The sequence below is a fragment of the Hibiscus syriacus genome, unplaced genomic scaffold (assembly GCF_006381635.1).
Source record: "Hibiscus syriacus cultivar Baekdansim isolate YM2019G1 unplaced genomic scaffold, ASM638163v2 tig00004045_pilon, whole genome shotgun sequence".
In the NCBI taxonomy this organism is placed as follows: Eukaryota; Viridiplantae; Streptophyta; class Magnoliopsida; order Malvales; family Malvaceae; genus Hibiscus; species Hibiscus syriacus.
In genome coordinates this window covers 36235-56937 of record NW_024061996.1, presented here as the reverse complement: position 1 = coordinate 56937, position 20703 = coordinate 36235, and the positions used below count along the sequence as shown (strand labels likewise).

At 35.0% G+C, this 20703-nt stretch overlaps 1 long non-coding RNA gene and 1 pseudogene across 1 annotated transcript; both read right to left on the bottom strand.

Moving 5' to 3' along the window:
• Positions 1–962: 962 nt before the first annotated feature.
• LOC120188002 lies at positions 963–5504 on the bottom strand (annotated as a pseudogene).
• Positions 5505–5565: 61 nt separating this feature from the next.
• Positions 5566–19396, bottom strand: LOC120188090. Its single transcript, XR_005522386.1, has 3 exons — positions 19311–19396; positions 19152–19221; positions 5566–5694 (listed from the first exon to the last, which is right to left on the bottom strand). It is a non-coding gene; the product is annotated as an uncharacterized LOC120188090 (long non-coding RNA).
• Between the last annotated feature and the right edge of the window lie 1307 nt (positions 19397–20703).

Sequence of the window (20703 nt, the reverse complement as noted above, 5' to 3'; positions counted from 1 at the left end):
GATATAGGGCACGGCTTTGTTTGTTTTTTTAGGGTCCAAGTTTTCAAATGTTGATGCTGGGAAATTGGTGAGGCGGCCACATGAAGACAGGATCACGATAGTGGCATTGTGGAAAAATGTGGAACTCACTGTTAGGACAGTGGACCTAACAATATTGTTGGGTTTTTCAAGAAACAAAAAATGTTATTGATCAACACATAACGTGTCATTTCTCTATTAGTTTACCACTGTTAATTCAGAAAATTGGTACCTTAAATCTCTATAGCTTCATTGAATTCAATTCCCACGTGCTGTTATCATTTTTTTCTGACTTATGTATCATTGCTTTTTAGGGACTATTGCCAGAGTTCCTTCGCTTGGAAATTAGAAACATTCTGACCTTGGATTTTGGCAATTTATTCATGCAGTCCACGTACAGATCACCAACACTTTGGCTTTACCTGGCTTGTTTATTTGACTGCTCGCCCAGTAATTTGTATTTTAGGTGCTCTATTTATATTCTGAGCTACCCCAGATTTTACAGGACGGATGTAATATTTTTTTATAGATGGAAAGAGCTTAAAATATAATATTTAAGTAGCGGGAGCTTATAAAATTTTAAAAGGATAACACTATTTTTAGTAGAAAATATAAAAAAATGTAAAATATATAAGAATTTGAAATTTTAAAGGGACGATCGACCCACATATCCTCTAAATCCATCCATGCTACTAGCCATTCAATTCCTATCCAGCCCTTATAACCAATCAAATTAAGTTAAAAGGGGAAGAAACTTGGAATATACATGTCAAGGAGCATGCAGGCTCCACAAAGTGGAGATCCTTGATTTTGTCTTATTTCCTATGTTAAATATCAGTAAATTTGCTGATAAATCTATATGCTGTTATCTGATATGATATATTATTGTCGATTTATATATGGTGTTATAAATGCATTCTTAAACAATCTGACCATGCAATGCATGATTAAAACAAGTAACAATAGCAATTAAAACAAAGTGTAGCTATTACATGGTTATCGACATGAACATGAATGAATGCAGAAGAATGTTAATCTTCCTATGGAATCATAGGTGGCAGCAAGGTTTCTATGAAGTCTCTAAGCGATGAGCTCCACATTCTTGTTCCAATATCTTTCTTGAATTTTCAAATAACTTTATGGCCTCGTCTATTCTGTACAGTTGTACATTTGCTAGTCCCATCTGGTTGAATACAAGTCCAAAGAAAGCGGATTGGTTCTCCCTGCTAGCATGGAGCTTTTCCACGGCACTCTTGAAAGAACTTTGAGCTTCCCCGTACTTCCCAACCAGGTAAAACATCACTCATCAGTTCTTCAATTCCGTAAATGGTGCTTCTATTGCCAACAGTGTCCTCCAGTAATTTTATTGTGTTCTCAAGGTACTTCAGAGCCTCTTCAGGCTCATCCAAACCTTCATATATACCCAATACTTCAGTTAATCCGCTAACAATCTCCCCTGATGTAGTCCAGACACAGGTTTTGAATGTATCCTCAAGGAATTCTCAGAATAGAATTAGGGTTCCCCTACCATGCCTATCTTGTAATAGAGATCATTAGGGTGAAAAAAGACTTGCTACAAAAGGATGATTTTGCCTTTCGTGGATTTAAATACTGCAAGTGCCTTCTGATAGGCAAAAATTGCCTCATCAAATCCACAAAGGGACAAATAAATGCTGCTAATGCTAATATCAATAGCAGTTGACTCATTTTCTTGACCGTTAGCAATCATTGACATGCTAGCAAGGACAAGGTGCTCAAGGACAGATTCATAGTCTGCCTTTGCTTCATACACAAGATCCATAAGCCGGTGGTCAGCTGCGTCTTCAAGGGATGTCAGTACACAGTGCTCATTGTGGATTTCAAGGGCTTCTTGCATAGATTTTGTCTTCGTCAAATTGCATTGCTTGAACATGAGCCTCAGCTAAATACCTGACATTTTCAGTAAGTTCAGAATGCACTTATGCTGATTAATGTAACAGGATCAAGAAAACAAATTGCAACATCGTTTTTTTTTTTGCCCTGGTTGCTTAATTGCTCTGTCTATGGCTTTATCTGTTTCACCAGCGGTTTAGCATTAAGCCATTAACCAAAAAGCAGTGTGCAAAATACAACATTGTAAGATAACTCTCTGCATCCAGTTTGTTAACAACAAAGGCAGACAAGTAACCACTTATTTTTGGAGTATCTTTAGCAATACTGTGTGCTAAGGCTCTAACCATCAAGTGGAACCTATCTTCTGGTTCATATTTAGCCATGTCCCGTCTGCAAACATGTCTTTAAAACTTCAGTTAACTATTATAGTCATTAACACCATTTTTATTGTAACATCCTCAATACAGGGTTAGTGACCAAATTGTTAAATTTCAGAATTTAGTGACTAAAGTAGAGTAATTAAAGAGTTAAAGGACTTATATGAAAATGTTGTGTAAGATTAAACTACAAAGAAGGAAGAATTGAAGGACAAAATGGTCATTTGTAAGGAAAATAATTAAATATGGTTATATATATCAACCACGTGGGGGAAAGAGGGGAAACTAAGTGAGTTTCCAGAGTTCTCTTGTTCTCCCTTCTTCTTCACGTGTGGAAGCCAAGAGCCAAAGGTGAGTTTCTGGTTAATTGAGTTCTTGTTAAATTTAAGGTTGAGTTTTGATTATTAGGTGATAATTAAGCTTAAGGAGAGCTTAAATTGTCTTAAAACAATAAGATGAAGAGAATAGAGAGAATTAAAGAAAATAGAGGAATAAGTGAAATCTTGAAAGAGGGTTCTTTAATGAGGTTTAAGAGTGAATTTGACTTGTCATCAATCTAATTAACATGTATGAAGTGTTAGAATTGGATTTGTAACATGTTAAAATTTGAGTATGATTCTTGAATTTCATAAGGAAGAGAGGATATGGAGGTTAAAGAAGTGATTATTGAATAGAAATGAGTGCAATTTAATTGTATTTATGTTATTAATCAATCATTGGCTTGCGATGAGCCAGTGACGGAGTTACTATGGTAAAAAGTGACTCCTAAAATGTTATATGATTGATGTGATTCTTATGAGTGTATATGTTAAATGATATGTGTGAGTACATGTTAATGTGATTGTGAATAGGTATAAAGGAAACAAGTAATGATATAAGAATATATTACAAGATATATGATATAAAAATGTGATAGTAAGCCATGTGAAAGAACCATGAGATACATAAGCTTATATGAATATGTGATGTGAATGTATATGTGAATATATGAGATTAAGTGAATGAACATAGATGACATATATATGATATAAGAATAAGATATGAATCAAATGATATGAGTTATATGGGAAAAATATATGTGAACGAGATATGATATATATGTTTATGTGAAACCATGCAAAGTGATATGAGCTATGTAGCATATGAATATGAAATCATATGAAAAGTGACATGAATTACATGAAAGTAAACTACGTGATTATATGCACATGTAGTGATGGCAAACGGGCGGGTTGGATGCGGATACCCCCTCCCCATCCCCATATCCACCTAATATTTTTCAATCCACCACCCGCCCACCACCCATGATGGGTACAAATTTTCAAATCCACACCCGCCCACGCGGGTACATTTTCAAATCCATCCCCACACCCACAACCCACTGGTGACGTACCCGTCTAGACCCGCCTGAAAGCAAACTTAAGTTATATATAAGCAACAAACATAAAAAAAACATGTCCATTAAGAAACATAATAAAATAATCCAAGGATTATTTTAGTTAAGTGTTAATATAGATCTTAAAGTACATAAAACACCATAATAAAAGACATAATTAAAGTTTAGAAACATAAATGACAAACACATAATATTTTTGTTCTTTGACACAACATTCTAAAATTTCAAGCAATGCTTATGACATTTGATACTCGAGTATTACAATCATCATTCTCTATTTCCTCCAATTGAGAGAGCTCCAATTTAAATTCACTACTCCCTACATATATAATAGAAAGTGGGCGGGCGGGTGGATATTTAACTGGGCGGGTTGATGTGGGGCGGATGCGGGACGGGTAATGTCTTAAACCCATTACCCGCGACGGGTATCACTTTCTAAATCTACACCCGCCCACTACCCGCTAAAATTATACCCATCCCCGCCCCAATTGAAGCGGGTGCGGTGCGAAATCCGCGAAACTGTACCCGTTTGCCATCCCTATGCACATGTGATATATGCTATGAGACATGACCAATGTGAGATAGATGTTTACACATACATGTGGTATGTGACAGAAGAAAAGAAATATGTGATCATAAGAGCAAGGATATGAATTATTATAAAATAAATGCACATAGTATATGATACAAGAACTATATGTATAGTTGGCATGCCAAGAGTCGAGGGTTACCTATGTCTTTCGAGACATATGGACAGTTTACCTATGTCCTTCAGGACATATGGACAGTGTTACATATGTTCTTCGGAACATATGGATAGGTCATTCGGGGCACAGATTTTATTTGCCACTTAGTGGATTTTATACGAGCTGTGGTGACAGCATATGTGTGCACAACCTCATAGTACTCGTATATCTTAAGTTCTCAATAGAGTGCATGGGCTTATAAAAGATATAAAGAGTGTGTACATGTTTGCATGCTAATGTGTTAATGTTGTTTATACTGGTTCCTATATGACAGTGTGAATACATAATGTAATATGCATAATTGTTATTAGTTACTAGATTGCATGTTCATACTTATAGAAATTCTTTATGTAAATTATGCCTCACTAAGTCGATGACTTAGCGTGTAAGTATTCTACACGTAGGTACTAATAAGCTCAAGGATCAGATTTGAGACCGGTAGAACAACATACCTTCACAGGAGATCAGATCAGAAGTAAATCGTATAATAGGTATTTTGTTGTATTAAATGTGTTAGCATGTAAGCAAATGTAGATTTTTGTATGCTCTGATCAACTTTATAACGTTTTGAACTCAATGATGTAAATATGACTTTTGTGTTAATAAAAGTTTTTAAATTTCATATAGTTTTTATGAATATACATGTTTGAAAGGTTAATGTGACACCTCGGACTCGTATCCGAGTCTAGTACAGGTTGGAGTTTTACATTTATTTCTCTGTTGCAGCAATGGTCTTTTATTCTTCAAACCTATAAGTTTTATTCCTAGATCTATAGTGAAGACCAAAAAGAAAACATCTACTTAACTAATAACAAGAATTTCATCAAAGTGTAATGACAACAACTAACTGATCACAACACTTTTTATCAACCTTTCAAACAATTAAGAAACCATAACCCGTCTGCTAGCTGCAATGTGTGCTGTGAATTAAGAAAGTTTCAAACCCACCAAAGAAACAAGCATGCACCCACCTCGTGAACTAACTGGTAAAATTAATTAAAAAATGGAAGGTTAGTTAACTTACCTGCAAATATCGGGCAACTCTAGGATCCAGATCCCCGTAAGCTTCAATCTGGATCCTCCAGCCAGAGTCATAGCACTATTGGACTGGTCTAATTGACCTATAATGGAGTACTAGTATTCTTCTCCCCTAAATGCATACACCCAAAAAGCTTCGCCGGTGCATGATCTAACTCATTTCCAAGAACTGGCACCTCGATGGACCGCTCCAAGATCAGAACCGCTTCCTCAAACTTAAACTATCAATTTTAGTCCATTTTAGTACCTAAATTTTTATTTTTTTAAAAAAATTTAACGTTAAATTTTGAACATAGATACTAAAGTGAAATAAAAAACTAAACTTTAAGTATAGTTTTGAAAAGAATGTTTAAATACTAAAACGAACCAAAACGGATAGTTTAGTACTAAACACATAATTTATACTATATTTTAATATATTCTTATTCATCGAAAAAGAAGAAGAAATGATTGGTACTAATTAAGGCATGATGCGTAAGATTGTGAACAATTCGATTAGCTCTTGATTGATATAATGGACCTTAAAGGTCTGGAAATCATTTGAATGAACAAGATTATATTTGTATCATTTGTTTATTTTTAAAGGTGTTCGTATTTGTTTAATTTTTTAATATCATATTCGAATTCATTTATTTATTTTTGAAGGTATTTGTGTTCATTCATTTAACGTTCGCGTACGTGTTCGTTTAATGTTTGTGAACATGTTCGTTTAAATATTCGTGAATGTATTCATTTAGTGCTCATTTAACATTCGTTTAGCGTTCATTTAACATTTGTAAACATGTTCGTTTAGCGTTCATGAACATGTTCGTTTAGCGTTCGTTTAACGTTTATGAACATGTTCGTTTAACGTTTATGAGCATGTTCGTTTAGCGTTTATGAACATGTTCGTAAGCATGTTACAAAACAAATAGAAAATAACAAATTATATTGAATCACCTAATAAAACTCATATAACATCCACAATAACAAAATACAATCTTAAAACATATAAACATATTAGCAGTATTTAAAAATATCCATAAACATTTTCATATTAAAACATCTACCAACATATCACATTTTAAAACATACTTGAAAATAAGATGAACAACCAAATCGGATATAATAGACTGCTGTAACTAATGGGTCAATCCTAACAAAATCAATTGAACGATCAGAAAACTCAAGATACATCACCTCAACTAGGAGCAGGCACACGAAGAACAAGTGAAAGAACTCAACAAAAAGCGATTGTCACATAGTGAATAATGTTGTGAAACTCGGGTTAATTTCCACCAATAATAACAAATTCACCTTGAAAACTATTATCTAGGTGACTAGTGTGAAATCGATTGTACTAAAAATCACCCTAAGGTAGATTCCCAGAAAAGAGTGGAGGGGTCACAATGGTCCCTCTTAAAACTCACTCTCCTTACCCATAACTATCAAGACAAATAATTTTAATAGGATAATAATTAACAACTATACCCGACAATAGCTATTAAATAGACATAAAAGAGAACACCAAAATTGGTTAGGCCAAAATTATGCCTACATCCTTGAACACTACTAAAATAATATTTCACTAATAGAGGAAATATTACAAAGAGAAAAAAATATAAATAGCCTTTAATATAGAAGAAAACTTATATTTGTGAGATGTTATGAGGATTCTATTTATAACAAAAGAATTTTCTATTTATAACAAAAGAATTTCCCCTCCTCCTTATACAAAACCAATGTGGTTTTTTAGCAAATTTTGAATCCCACATTGGTTTTGTATAAGGAGGAGGGGAAATTTTTTTGTTATAAATAGAGTCCTCCTCCTCTTTAGTTGAGCATCCCACAAATATAAGCATTCTTCTATATTAAAGGCTATTTGTACTCTTTCCCTCTTTATAATATTTCCTCTATTAGTGAAATATTATTTTAGTAGTGTTCGAGGACGTAGGCATAATTTTGGTCTAACCTCATTAAATTTTGGTGTTCTCTTTTATGTCTATTTAATAGCTATTGTCGGGTATAGTAGTTAATTATTGTCCTATTAAAAGTATTTGTCTTGGTAGTTCTGTCTAAGGAGAGTGGGTTTTAAGAGGGACTATTGTGACCCCTCCACTCTTTCCTGAGAATCTACATTGGGGTGATTTTTAGTACAATCGTTTTCACACTAGTCACCTAAATAATAGTTTTTAAGGTGAATTTGTTATTATTGGTGGAAATTAACCCGAATTTCACAACAATTGACATCAGAACTCTTGGTTTATTTTAGTATGCTCTGTGGTTGTGGCTTAGGGTGATCTTCCACATCAGAAAAAAATTTCTTTGGGCTAATTGACATTTCGCATTGACAGCTATTAAATAAAATTTGTAGCAGAAATGGCAGACGACACAAAAACATCCACATCGTCGTCAACAGCTTCTTCATCTTCAATTTTGGCAAGAAATGCTATGACAAATGTTAAATTTACAGTAGAGATTTTTGATGGCACCGATCATTTCGGCATGTGACAAAGTGAGGTTCTAGATGCCATATTTCAACAGAGTCTAAACATTGCTATTGAAGGAGAGAAACCAGATGATGTTGAGGAGAAAGAATGGAAGAGGATCAATAGATTGGCATGTGGTACTATTCGATCGTGTCTTTCTAGAGAACCAACTGTCACGGACTTAATCGCTCAATAAGCCTCGTGCGGCCTTAGCTCCTGTTCGCCCCTCGCGATAGCTAAGTCAGCCTCACTCGAACTCGTGCTAGTGAAAGGATTGGCAAGAAACAAAGAAGAAAGGAAAGAACTTAGAGAGAAAACTTGTTGAATGCTTGAATGCTTACAACTCTTGGATGATTTACAAATGAGGATTCTACACCTATTTATAGCATCCCACCTTCTCAATGGACGGTGGAGATTGATTTGATCTTACGGTAGGGAGAGATTCTCTAGAATTCTCCATTATTTCCTACCTAACATGGAAGACTCTAGAATGCTTCTAGAATACTCTACATTTGTACAAGTCTTGAGTGCTTCTAGAATAATCTACACTATTCTATCAAACTCCAAGACCAAATGTGGCCCAACATAGCCCAAAGTGTGGGAAAAAGCCCAAGTTCGTGACAAAAAGTATGCATTTTCTAAGGAAACTTTTGCAAGTAAATTGTAGAAGGCACTAGAGGATAAATTTTTGAAGAAAAGCGGTCAGAACAAGCTCTACATGAAAAAAAGATTGTTCCGCTTCAACTATGTACCAAGTACCACTATGAATGATCACATTACTAGCTTTAATCAGCTGGTGACTGATCTGATGAATATGGACATGACTTTTGAAGACAAAGATTTAGCTCTGATGTTGATGGGATCACTTCCTGATGAGTTTGAGTATCTTGAAACTACTCTACTTCATGGGAAGGTTAATGCGTCTCTCAGTGAAGTAACAGCTGCCTTGTATAGTTATGAATTGAGAAAGAAAGAAAAAAAAGAAAACACAAGTGTCGAAGCAGAAGCTCTCGTTGTTAAAGGTCGTTCGAAGAGTCAGAAAAAAGGAAAGAGAGGGAGATCGAAGTCAAAGTCCAGATTAAACAAAGATGAATGTGCCTTTTGTCGAGAAAAATGGCATTGGAAGAAAGAATGTCCCAGGCTAAAGAATAAAGGCAAACCTGAAGGGTTTCAAGTTATTAGATTCAGCTTGTAGCCACCATATGACCCCCAATAGAGAATGATTCTTTGATTTTAAAGAAATAAAAGGTGAAATTGTCTACACAGCAAATAATTCCCCTTTTGACACACTTAGGATTGGTTCAATTCAATTGAGGAATCAAGATGAATCAATCAGAACCTTAACATGTGTCCATTATGTACCAGATTTAATAAAAAAATCTCACATCTGTGAGAACCTTAGATCCAAAAGGTTTAAAAGTGAGGGCAAAAGATGGGATTTTGATGATTATCTCTGGTGTATTGGTGATAATGAAGGGAATCCAGAAAAGAAATAATGTGTATTACTTTCTGGGTAGTACAATTGTTGGGACAGCAGTAGTAGCAGCTTCTACTGATGAACAGTAGTCAGAAGCAACTAGGTTATGACATATGAGCTTGGGGGCATGTTGGTGAAAAATCCTTGAAATTGTTGATAGATCAAGGATTATTGAAGGGTGCTCGGGCTTGCAAATTAGTTTTTTGTGAGCATTGCATCAAAGGGAAGAAAACGAGGGTGAAATTTGGAACAACAATCCATGATACTAAAGGTATTTTGGATTATGTTCATTCAGATGTATGGGGGCTGTCCAAGACAACTTCATTGGGAGGAACACACTATTATGTCACATTTGTTTATGGTTTTCCCGGAGAGTTTGGGTGTATACAATGAAGACAAAGGATGAGGTGCTAGGATTTTTCCTTATATGGAAAAAGATGATGGAGACTCAAACAGACAGAAAAATTAAACGTCTCCGTACAGACAATGGTGGAGAGTACAAAAATGATCCATTTCTAAAAGTATGTGAATAAGAAGGCATTGTCAGACATTTCACTGTCAGATATATACTACAACAGAATGGGGTAGCAGAGCGTATAAACCGAATATTAGTGGAGAAGGTTCGGTGTATGTTGTCTAATGTTGGGTTAGGCAAAGAATTTTGGGCTGAGACTTTGGTCTATGCTTGTCACATTGTCAACCGCTTACCATCAACTGTTATTGGTGGTAAAACACCATTAGAGAAATGGTTTGGAGAACCTGCTACAGATTATGATTCCTTACATGTATTTGGTTCCACTGCATGCTACGATGTTAAGGAGTCAAAGCTAGATCCAAGAGCAAAGAAGGCGATCTTTATGGGGATCACCTCTCGTGTGAAAAGTTATCGTCTTTGGTGTCCAGAAACAAAGAACATAATCTTCAGCAGGGATGTTACCTTTGATGAATCTACCATGTTGAGAAAGATGACTTCAGAAAAAATTGGAGTTGACAGATGGAACTCCCAAACAGGTGGAGTTTGAAGGAAGCAGAATTGTCCTAGCCAGTAAAGAAACTGATGTTGACTTGCCTATGGTAGAAGAAGAGTCAGATGAAGAAGAGATTCAGACCCAAGAACCTCCACAACAACATGAATCAATTGCACTCAGAAAGGGAAAGAGGACCATTAGACAACCTGCTCGTTATGCTGATATGGTCTCTTTTGCATCACCAATTGCAATTGATGACGTTCCTGCCACTTTTAATGAAGCAGTCCAAAGTTCAGAACATAAAAAGTGGAGGATCACCATGAATAAAGATATGTAAACCCTTCAAAAGAATCAGAAGTGAAAAATAGTTAGTCTTCCGAAGGGAAAGAAGACAATTGGGTGCAAGTGGGTATAAGCAAAGAAAGATGGATTTCTTGACAAGAATAACATCCGCTACAAAGCAAGATTGGTGGCTAAAGGCTACGCTCAAATGGAGGGAGTTGATTATAATGAAGTATTTTCTCAAACTGCAAAACATACCTCCATCAGAATTTTGTTGGCTTTGATAGCGCAGTTGGATTTGGAACTAGTTCAGATGGATGTAAAAACTGCATTTTTACATGGAGACTTGGATGAGAAAATCTACATGACTCAGCCAGATGGATTCAAAGTTGCTGAAAAAGAAGAAATAGTGTGCAAATTAGAAAAATCGATGTACGGATTGAAGCAACCTCCAAGGCAGTGATACAAACGATTTGACAAATTTATGATTGGATAGAAATACACAAGAAGCAAATATGATCATTGTGTGTATTTACGCAAGCTACAAGACGGATCCTATATACATCTTCTTTTCTATGTTTATGATATGCTGATAGCTTCCAGGAGTTAGACAGAAATTGTGAAACTAAGAACTCAATTGAACAGAGAGTTTGAGATGAAGGATCTTGGTGAAGCGGAAAAGATTTTAGGCATGGAGATATCAAGAGATAAGAAATTGGGGAGACTTTGTTTATCTCAAAAAGAATATCTGAGGAAGGACTACAACATTTTGGCATGAATGAGAAGTCAAAACCAATTAGTACACCTCTTGCTCCTCATTTCAAGCTCGATGCATCCATGTCACCTAAGGATGATGCAGAACATGAATACATGTCAAAGGTTCCGTATGCAAGTGTTGTTGGTAGCTTGATGTATGTAATGGTGTGTACGAGACCCGATATTTCACAGGTAGTTGGGGTTGTGAGCAGGTATATGCATGATCCTGGAAATGAGCATTGGCAAGTTGTGAAATGGATTCTACGGTATATTTTGAACACCGTAGATGTTGGTTTGGTCTTTCAGCAGGACAAAAAAGATGGTCAGTGTGTAGTTGGGTATTGTGATTCAGACTATACAGGTGATTTTGGACAAGCATCAATCAACTACTGGTTATGTGTTTACATTTGCAAAAGCACCAGTTAGTTGGAAGTCCACCTTACAGTCAACAGTGGCTTAGTCTACTACAGTGGCAGAGTATATAGCAGTTACAGAGGCTGTGAATGAGACAATTTGGCTTCAAGGGTTGCTTGGTGAATTGAGAATGAAACAAAAGCACATCAAAGTGCACTGTGACAGTTAGAGTGCTATTCATTTATCAAAGAATCATGTTTACCATGCAAGGACGAAGTACATCAATGTTCGATATAACAAATTCACCTTGAAAACTATTATTTAAGTGACTAGTGTGAAAACGATTGTACTAAAAATCACCCCAAGATAGATTCATAGGAAAGAGTGGAGGGGTCACAATAGTTCCTCTTAAAACTAACTCTCCTTAGACAGAACTACCAAGACAAGTAATTTTTCCTTAGACAGAACTACCAAGACAAGTAATTTTAATAGGACAATAATTAACAACTATACCCAACAATAGCTATTAAATAGACATAAAAGAGAACACCAAAATTTAACGAGGTTAGGCCAAAATTATGCCTACGTCATCGAACACTACTAAAATAATATTTCACTAATAGATAAAATATTACAGAGAGAGAAAAAAGTACAAATAGCCTTTAATATAGAAAAATGCTTATATTTATGGGATGCTAAACTAAGGAAGAGTGCTATACCTATAACAAAGAATTTCCCCTCCTCCTTATACAAAACCAATGTAGAAATCAAAATTTGCCAAAAAACCAACAAATCTCCACCTTGACAAATTCCACACATCTCTCAAAAATCCAATCTTCAGTAGTGTCTGCAAATTCATCTTTCAATTTGTAACAATATTGACAAGTATAAACAATGTTTATACTTGACCACATTTACCACTTTTGTCAACATATTAGCAGGATTCTCAGTGGTCCGAATATTCTGGATTATGACTCCACCTTCTTCTAGAATCTCTCGTACAAAGTGATATCAAATATCGATGTGCTCTTCCTTGCATGGTAAACCTGGTTCTTTGCTAAATGAATAACACTCTGACTGTCACAGTGCACTTTGATGTGCTTCTGTTCCATTCCTAATTCACCAAGCAACCCTTGAAGCCAAATTGCCTCCTTCACAGCCTCTGTAACTGCCATATACTCTGCCTCTGTAGTAGACAAAGTCACTGTTAACTGTAAGGTGGATTTCCAACTGACTGGTGTTTTTGCAAATATAAACACAACCAGTAGTTGATCGATGCTTCTCCAAATCACCTGCAAAGTCTGAATCACAATACCCAACTACACACTGACCATCTTGTTTGTCCTGCTGAAAGACCAAACCAACACCCCAACATCTATGGTGTTCAGAATATACCGCAGAATCTATTTCACAGCTTGCTAATGCTCCTTTCCAGGACAATGCATATACCTACTCACAACCCCAACTGCCTGTGAAATATCGGGTCTCGTACACACCATTGCATACGTCAAGATACCAACAACACTTGTGTACGAAACATTTTACATGTATTCCTGTTCTGCATCATCCTTAGGTGACATGGATGCACCGATCTTGAAATGAGGAGCAAGAGGTGTACTAACTGATTTTGACTTCTAATTCATGCCAAAACGTTTTAGTACCTTCCTCATATATTCTTTCTAAGATAAACAAAGCCTCCCCAATTTCTTATCTCTTTATAACTCCATGCCTAGAATCTTCTTCAATTCACCAAGATCTTTCATCTCAAATTCTCTGTTCAATTGAGTCCTTAGTTTCGTAATTTTTGTCTGACTCCTGGAAGCTATCAGCATATCATCAACATAAAGAATAAGATATATATAGGATCCGTCTTGTAGCTGGCGTAAAAACACACAATGATCAAATTTGCTTCTTGTGTACTTCTGTCTAATCATAAACTTGTCAAATCGCTTGAACCACTGCCTTGGAGATTGCTTCAATCCGTACATCGATTTTTCTAATTTGCACACCATCTCTTATTTTTCAGCAACTTTGAATCCATCTGGCTGAGTCATGTAAATTCTCATCCAAGTCTCAATGTAAAAATGCACTTTTTACATCCATCTGAACTAGTTCCAAATCCAACTGCGCTACCAAAGCCAACAAAATTCTGATGGAGGAATGTTTTGCAACTGGAGAAAATACTTCATTATAATCAACTTCCTCCATTTGAGCGTAGTCTTTAGCCACCAATCTTGCTTTGTAGCGGATGTTATTCTTGTCAGAAAATTCATCTTTCTTTGCATATACCCACTTGCACCCAATTGTCTTTTTTCCCTTCGGAAGACTAACTATTTTTCACGTCTGATTCTTTTGAAGGGATTACATTTCTTTATTCATGGCGATCCTCCACTTTTTATGTTCTGAACTTTGGACTGCTTCATTAAAAGTGGCAGGAACGTCATCAATTGCAATTGGTGATGCAAATGAGACCATATCAGCATAACGAGCAGGTTGTCTAATGGTCCTCTTTCCCTTTCTGAGTGCAATTGATTCATGTTGCTGTGGAGGTTCTTAGGTCTGAACCTCTTCTTCATCCGACTCTTCTTCTACCATAGGAGAGTCAACATCAGTTTCTTTACTTGCTGTGACAATTCTGCTTCCTTCAAACTCCACCTGTTTGGGAATTCCATCTGTCTGCTCCAATTTTTCTGAAGTCACATGTCTCAACATGGTAGATTCATCAAAGGTAACATCCCTGCTGAAGATTATTTTCTTTGTTTCTGGACACCAAAGACGGTAGCCTTTCATACTAGAGGTGATCCCCATAAAGATCACCTTCTTTGCTCTTGGATCCTGCTTTGACTCCTTATCATGGTAGTATGCAGTGGAACCAAACACATGTAAGGAATCATAATCTGTAACAGGTTCTCCAAACCATTTCTCTAATGGTGTTTTACCACCAATAGCAGTTGATGGTAAGCGGTTGACAAGGTGACAAGCATAGACCAAAACCTTGTCCCAAAATTCTTTGCTTAACCCAGCATTAGACAACATACACCGAACTTTCTCCACTAATATCCGGTTCATACGCTCTGCTACCCCATTCTGTTGTGGTGTATATCTGACAGTGAAATGTTTGACAATACCTTCTTCTTCACATACTTTCAGAAATTGATCATTTTTGTACTCTTCACCATTGTCTGTACGGAGACGTTTGATTTTTATGCCTGTTTGAGTCTCCACCATCTTTTTCCATTTAAAGAAAAATCCTAGCACCTCATCCTTTGTCTTCATTGTATACGCCCAAACTCTCCGAGAAAAATCATCAACAAATGTGACATAATAGTGTGTTCCTCCTAATGAAGTTGTCTTGGAAGACCCCCATACATCTGAATGAACATAATCCAAAATACCTTTAGTATCATGAATTGCTGTTTCAAATTTCACCCTCGTTTTCTTCCCTTTGATGCAATGCTCACAAAAAATTAATTTGCAAGCCCGAGCACCCTTCAATAATTCTTGATCTATCAGCAATTTCAAGGATTTTTCACCAACATGCCCCAAGCTCATATGTCATAACCTGGTTGTTTCTGACTCCTGTTCATCAGTAGAAGTTGCCACTACTGCTGTCCCAACAATTGTACTACCCTGAAAGTAATACACATTATTTCTTTTCCGGATTCCCTTCATTATCACCAATGCACCAGAGATAATCCTCAAAATCCCATCTTTTGCCCTCACTTTTAAACCTTTTGACTCTAAGGTTCTCACAGATATGAGATTTTTTATTAAATCTGGTACATAATGGACACCTGTTAAGGTTCTGATTGTTTCATCCTGATTCCTCAAGCGAATTGAACCAATCCTAAGTGTGTCAAGAGGAAAATTATTTGATGGGTAGACAATTTCACCTTTCAGTTCTTTAAAATAAAAGAACCATTCTCTATGGGGGTTATATGGTGGCTACAAGCTGAATCTAACAGCCATGAACTGGAACAGTTGGTTGATGGCGTAACAGCGAATGCGAAATCTGAATCTGCATCATCATACTCAACCATATTTGATTCTGAGACAGTCTTTCCTCTTTCAGGTTTGCCTTTATTCTTTAGCCTGAGATATTCTTTCTTCCAGTGCTTTTTTTCTCGACAAAAGGCACATTCATCTTTGCTCAATTTAGACTTTGACTTCGATCTCCCACTCCTTCCTTTTTTCTGACTCTTCGAACGGTCTCTAACAACAAGAGCTTCTGCTTCGACACTTGTGTTTTCTTTTTTGTCTTTCTTTCTCAATTCTTAACTATACAAGGCAGTTGTTACTTCAGTGAGAGATGCATCAACCTTCCCATGAAGTAGAGTAGTTTCAAGATACTCAAACTCATCAAGAAGTGATCCCATCAAAATCAGAGCCAGATCTTCGTCTTCAAAAGTCATGTCCATATTCATCAGATTAGTCACCAGCTGATTAAAGCTAATAATGTGATCATTCATGGTGATACCTGGTACATAGTTGAAGTGGAACAATATCTTTTTCATGTAGAGCTTGTTCTGATCGCTTTTCTTCAAAAATTTCTCCTCGAGTGCCTTCCACAATTTAATTGCAGAAGTTTCCTTAGAAAATGCATACTTCTGCTCTCTAGAAAGGCACGATCGAATAGTACCACATGTCAATCTATTGATCATCTTCCATTCTTTCTCCTCAACATCATCTGGTTTCTCTCCTTAAATAACAATGCCTAGACCCTGCTGAAATAGGACATCTAGAACCTCACTTTGCCATATGCCGAAATGACCGGTGCCATCAAAAATCTTCACTGCAAATTTAACATTTGTCTTAACATTTGTCATAGCATTTCTTGTCAAAATTAAAGATAAAGAAGCTGTTGACGAAGATGTGGATTTTTTTGTGTCGTCTGCCATTTCTGCTACAAATTCTATTTAATAGCTGTCAATGCGGAATGTTAATTAGCCCAAAGAAATTTTTTTCTGATGTGGAAGATCAGCCTAAGCCGCAACCACAGAGTATACTAAAAAAACCAAGAGCTCTGATGTCAATTGTTATGAAATTCGAGTTAATTTCCACCAATAATAAAAAATTCACCTTGAAAAATATTATCTAGGTGACTAGTGTGAAAACGATTGTACTAAAAATCACCCCAAGGTAGATTCCAAGGAAAGAGTGGAAGAGTCACAATGATTCCTCTTAAAACTCACTTTATTTAGACATAACTACCAAGATAAGTAATTTTAATAGGACAATAATTAACAACAACTATACCCGATAATATCTATTAAATAGACATAAAAGAGAACATCAAAATTTAACGAGGTTAGGCCAAAATTATACCTACGTCCTCAAATACTATTAAAATAATATTTCACTAATAAAAGAAATATTACAAAGAGAGAAAAAAAGTACAAATAGCCTTTAATATAAAAGAAGACTTATATTTGTGAGATGCTAAACTAAGGAGGAGGAAGACTCTATTTATAACAAAAGAATTTCCCCTCCTCCTTATACAAAACCAATGTGGGATTTAAAATTTGCCAAAAAACCAACAAATAACACAATCAAAACAACAAAAGAAAGTAGCAAGCACAATCGAAATTCCTTCCTAAAACGTTAAATCACCTGCAAAACCTAAGGGATATAACCAAACATCAATAATAAGAAGATAAAAATATAACATAAAAATATATCAACTTGAATGATATAAAATATTAAAAATTTTCTTTTCTCTACATAAAAAAATAAAATTAAACAATCAAATCAAAAAATATATCAAATATTAAATAAAAAGAACAAATACTTAAAAATTACTTATTTTAGAATTCTTTTTCAACCCATAAAAGTTTCGATACCAATCGAAACCACAAAGTAACATTTGTACTGTATCAATTTCTAAAGATGAATGATATACATCAATCATTCTACCACCAACACTAAAAGTAGATTCTAAGGCAACTGTGGTAATACGAATAGAGAAGATTTCACAAGCCATTTTTTTTTATAAAAATTCAAAACTTGAGGTTATTAACCTTCCACCACTTTAAGGCAACAAAATCACCACAATTTTCCTTATAAATGAACACTCCTTCCAAGTATATATATAGTTCAGACTTTACATTATCAATTGTGTCAACACTTCAAATATATCTTTTAAATTTGGACCTCCAAAGTTTACCCTAATATTTATCATTTTTTTTGCATCTTATCAACCATATGTCTTATCCAAAGTTCCTCACTCAAAGATTTCTCCATCAATAGTTCATTGATACTCCAGAGTTCACAAAGAAACAAATTTGAAGTTGGATATTCAAAACCTAAACTTTATAAAAGAAAAAACACATTAAATTAAATATCATAATAAAAATTAATAAATAATGAAATAAAACTAGATATTCAGAACCTAATATTTTAGGTTGAAATCCAAATTTTAGGTTGCATAAAAGAAAAAACACATTAAATTAAATATCATAATGAAAATTAATAAATAATGAAATAAAACTAGATATTCAGAACCTAATATTTTAGGTTGAAATCCAAATTTTAGGTTGGGAATCCAGATTTTGGGTTGGAATCCAAATTTTAGGTTGGAAACTAGATTTTAAGTTGGAATCCAAATTTTAAGTTAGGTTGGAATTCAGATTTTAGTTTGAAATCTAGATTTTAGGTTAGAAACTAGATTATTGGGTACAAGTCTGTTATAAGTTTATTGTTGGAATTATGTGATCATTTTAACTAATGTAAGTAAGAAACAGATTAATGTCAGTATTGGAATTAAGTATTATTTACACCGCTAATATCTACTAATTACGCTCTATGTTGTAATTATGTGTTACTATCACTAGAAGAATCAAGCTCAACGCATTAAGCACAACGCCGGCTCCTCATATACACAGTTACGTGGCTTTTAGATATATAAAATATATAGCATAGATCTGATAGGACAAAATGGGCACTCCTCTTTGTCCTTTCGAAATCACTTACACATTCATTCCTATTAAAGAAAGACCATCTAAAATAAATTTTGACGGATTAATAATTTTTCATCTAAATAAAAAAGAATAAATTATTGATTATCGATTAATTTCTCCAAATTTTCATAGGTTATTCATTAGCATAGTATCACTTTTTGATTTTAAGTTTGATTTGAAACATGATAAAACTACTAAAACTTAATTAAGTTTCATTTACATTAAAAAACACTCGGTAATTGATTCTAACACTAGTTCGAACTCAGGCTAAAATTAGAACTGTAACTTTCAAAAAGTAATTAAGAATAAAGAGTTTCAGGCGAACCCAAATAACTCGTAAGTACGATCCGTTTACCCGGATAAAGATAACGTGAAGGAGAGAAAGTTAAAAAGTCATAGAGAGCAGGAGAGAAAGTATCCAAAAATAGAGGGATCAGAAATACCTTTTTAATTTTCTAACAAGAAAGTGAAGGAGAGAAAGAAGTCATACAAAGCAGGCACCGATGAAGTTATCTAAAATTCAATGAAGATTTTACCAAAAGAAAAGGAGAAATATCAGTAAAATAGAGAGAAATCTTGTAAACCCAAAAAAAAACTCTTACCTGATTATACCACACAGTTGAATAGGGAGATAAGTGGAAGCTTAAGATCTGGTTGCACAAATAAGAGTTTAGGGTTTGAGAAAAAGGGGAAGAAAGCATAGAAGAGAGAATAGAAACGAAAAGAGTTTCTGTTACAATTAAGAGAAAATGGTAAAATCATATAATTGGTGCTTAAACTTCTTAGTATTTATTATTTAAACTCCATGTTTTACCGTGTATTTAATTTAATATGTACCTTCACTGATATTTAAAATATAAAAAAAATTAAACGAGCTTGTTCATGAACATATAAACGAACTCATAAATGAGTTTGTTCGTGAACTAAACGAACCAAGCACACATATGTTTGTATTCATTCGTTTATTAAACGAACATAAAATGTTTGTATTTAAACTCCATGTTTTACCGTGTATTTAATTTAATATGTACCTTCACTGATATTTAAAATATAAAAAAATTAAACGAGCTTGTTCATGAACATATAAACGAACTCATAAATGAGTTTGTTCGTGAACTAAACGAACCAAGCACACATATGTTTGTATTCATTCGTTTATTAAACGAACATAAAATTTTTGTTTATACTCGTTTATTTAACTTAATGAACGAACATAAATGAACCTTATACGAACGGTTCACAAACAATTCACCGAACGATATGTTCATTTACACTCCTAGATTCCTTAAACAATAATTCTATTACTGAGATGTCAATTTAGTGGTTCACATGTTTATTCACGATGAAAATAATATCTCCTTCGATAATAGCATGAATTCATCCATTCTTGGTTGTGTCTCCCCTCTAAACACTGTGCAATACCTCCTATAATCATGTCATTATGGTCCCTTGCAACCACTCTAATTGTCGTGGTTCTGATGTGAACAATAAAGCGTTACTAATATTGATCTTTGTGCAACCGTCATGAGGTTTGATTTATAACATTTTAGAGTTAACGTCCACCAATTTTGGGTGGTGAATAGAGGCTTGTATGCCTCACAAATCTTTTTCTCAAGCTCCAAGCCGCATTGATCACCTCTCTCGCTTACTAGAGTTATTTGTCATTGATCCATTATTTCGACGGGTCCATATATCTAAGGGAGATTAATGAGTTTAGTAAAATTCGCTCGATCCAAGTGAACAATCGCTTCTCCAAACCAAGATTTGTAATTTGTGGCGTTAGAAGAGATGATCTTATGGTCTAGCCTTGAGAGTGTAAGTTCTCGACCATGGGGCATACCTTGAGGGCATGAACGATCGTCTCGATCCCCTGATTACACATGGGACAGATTCCTTGACTCGACTGTCGAGAGCTTCAAACATGTGGGTAATACATCTTGACAAGCTCGTCATCCAAAAACTTTTTATTTTAGACAACGTGAAAAGCTTCGAAAT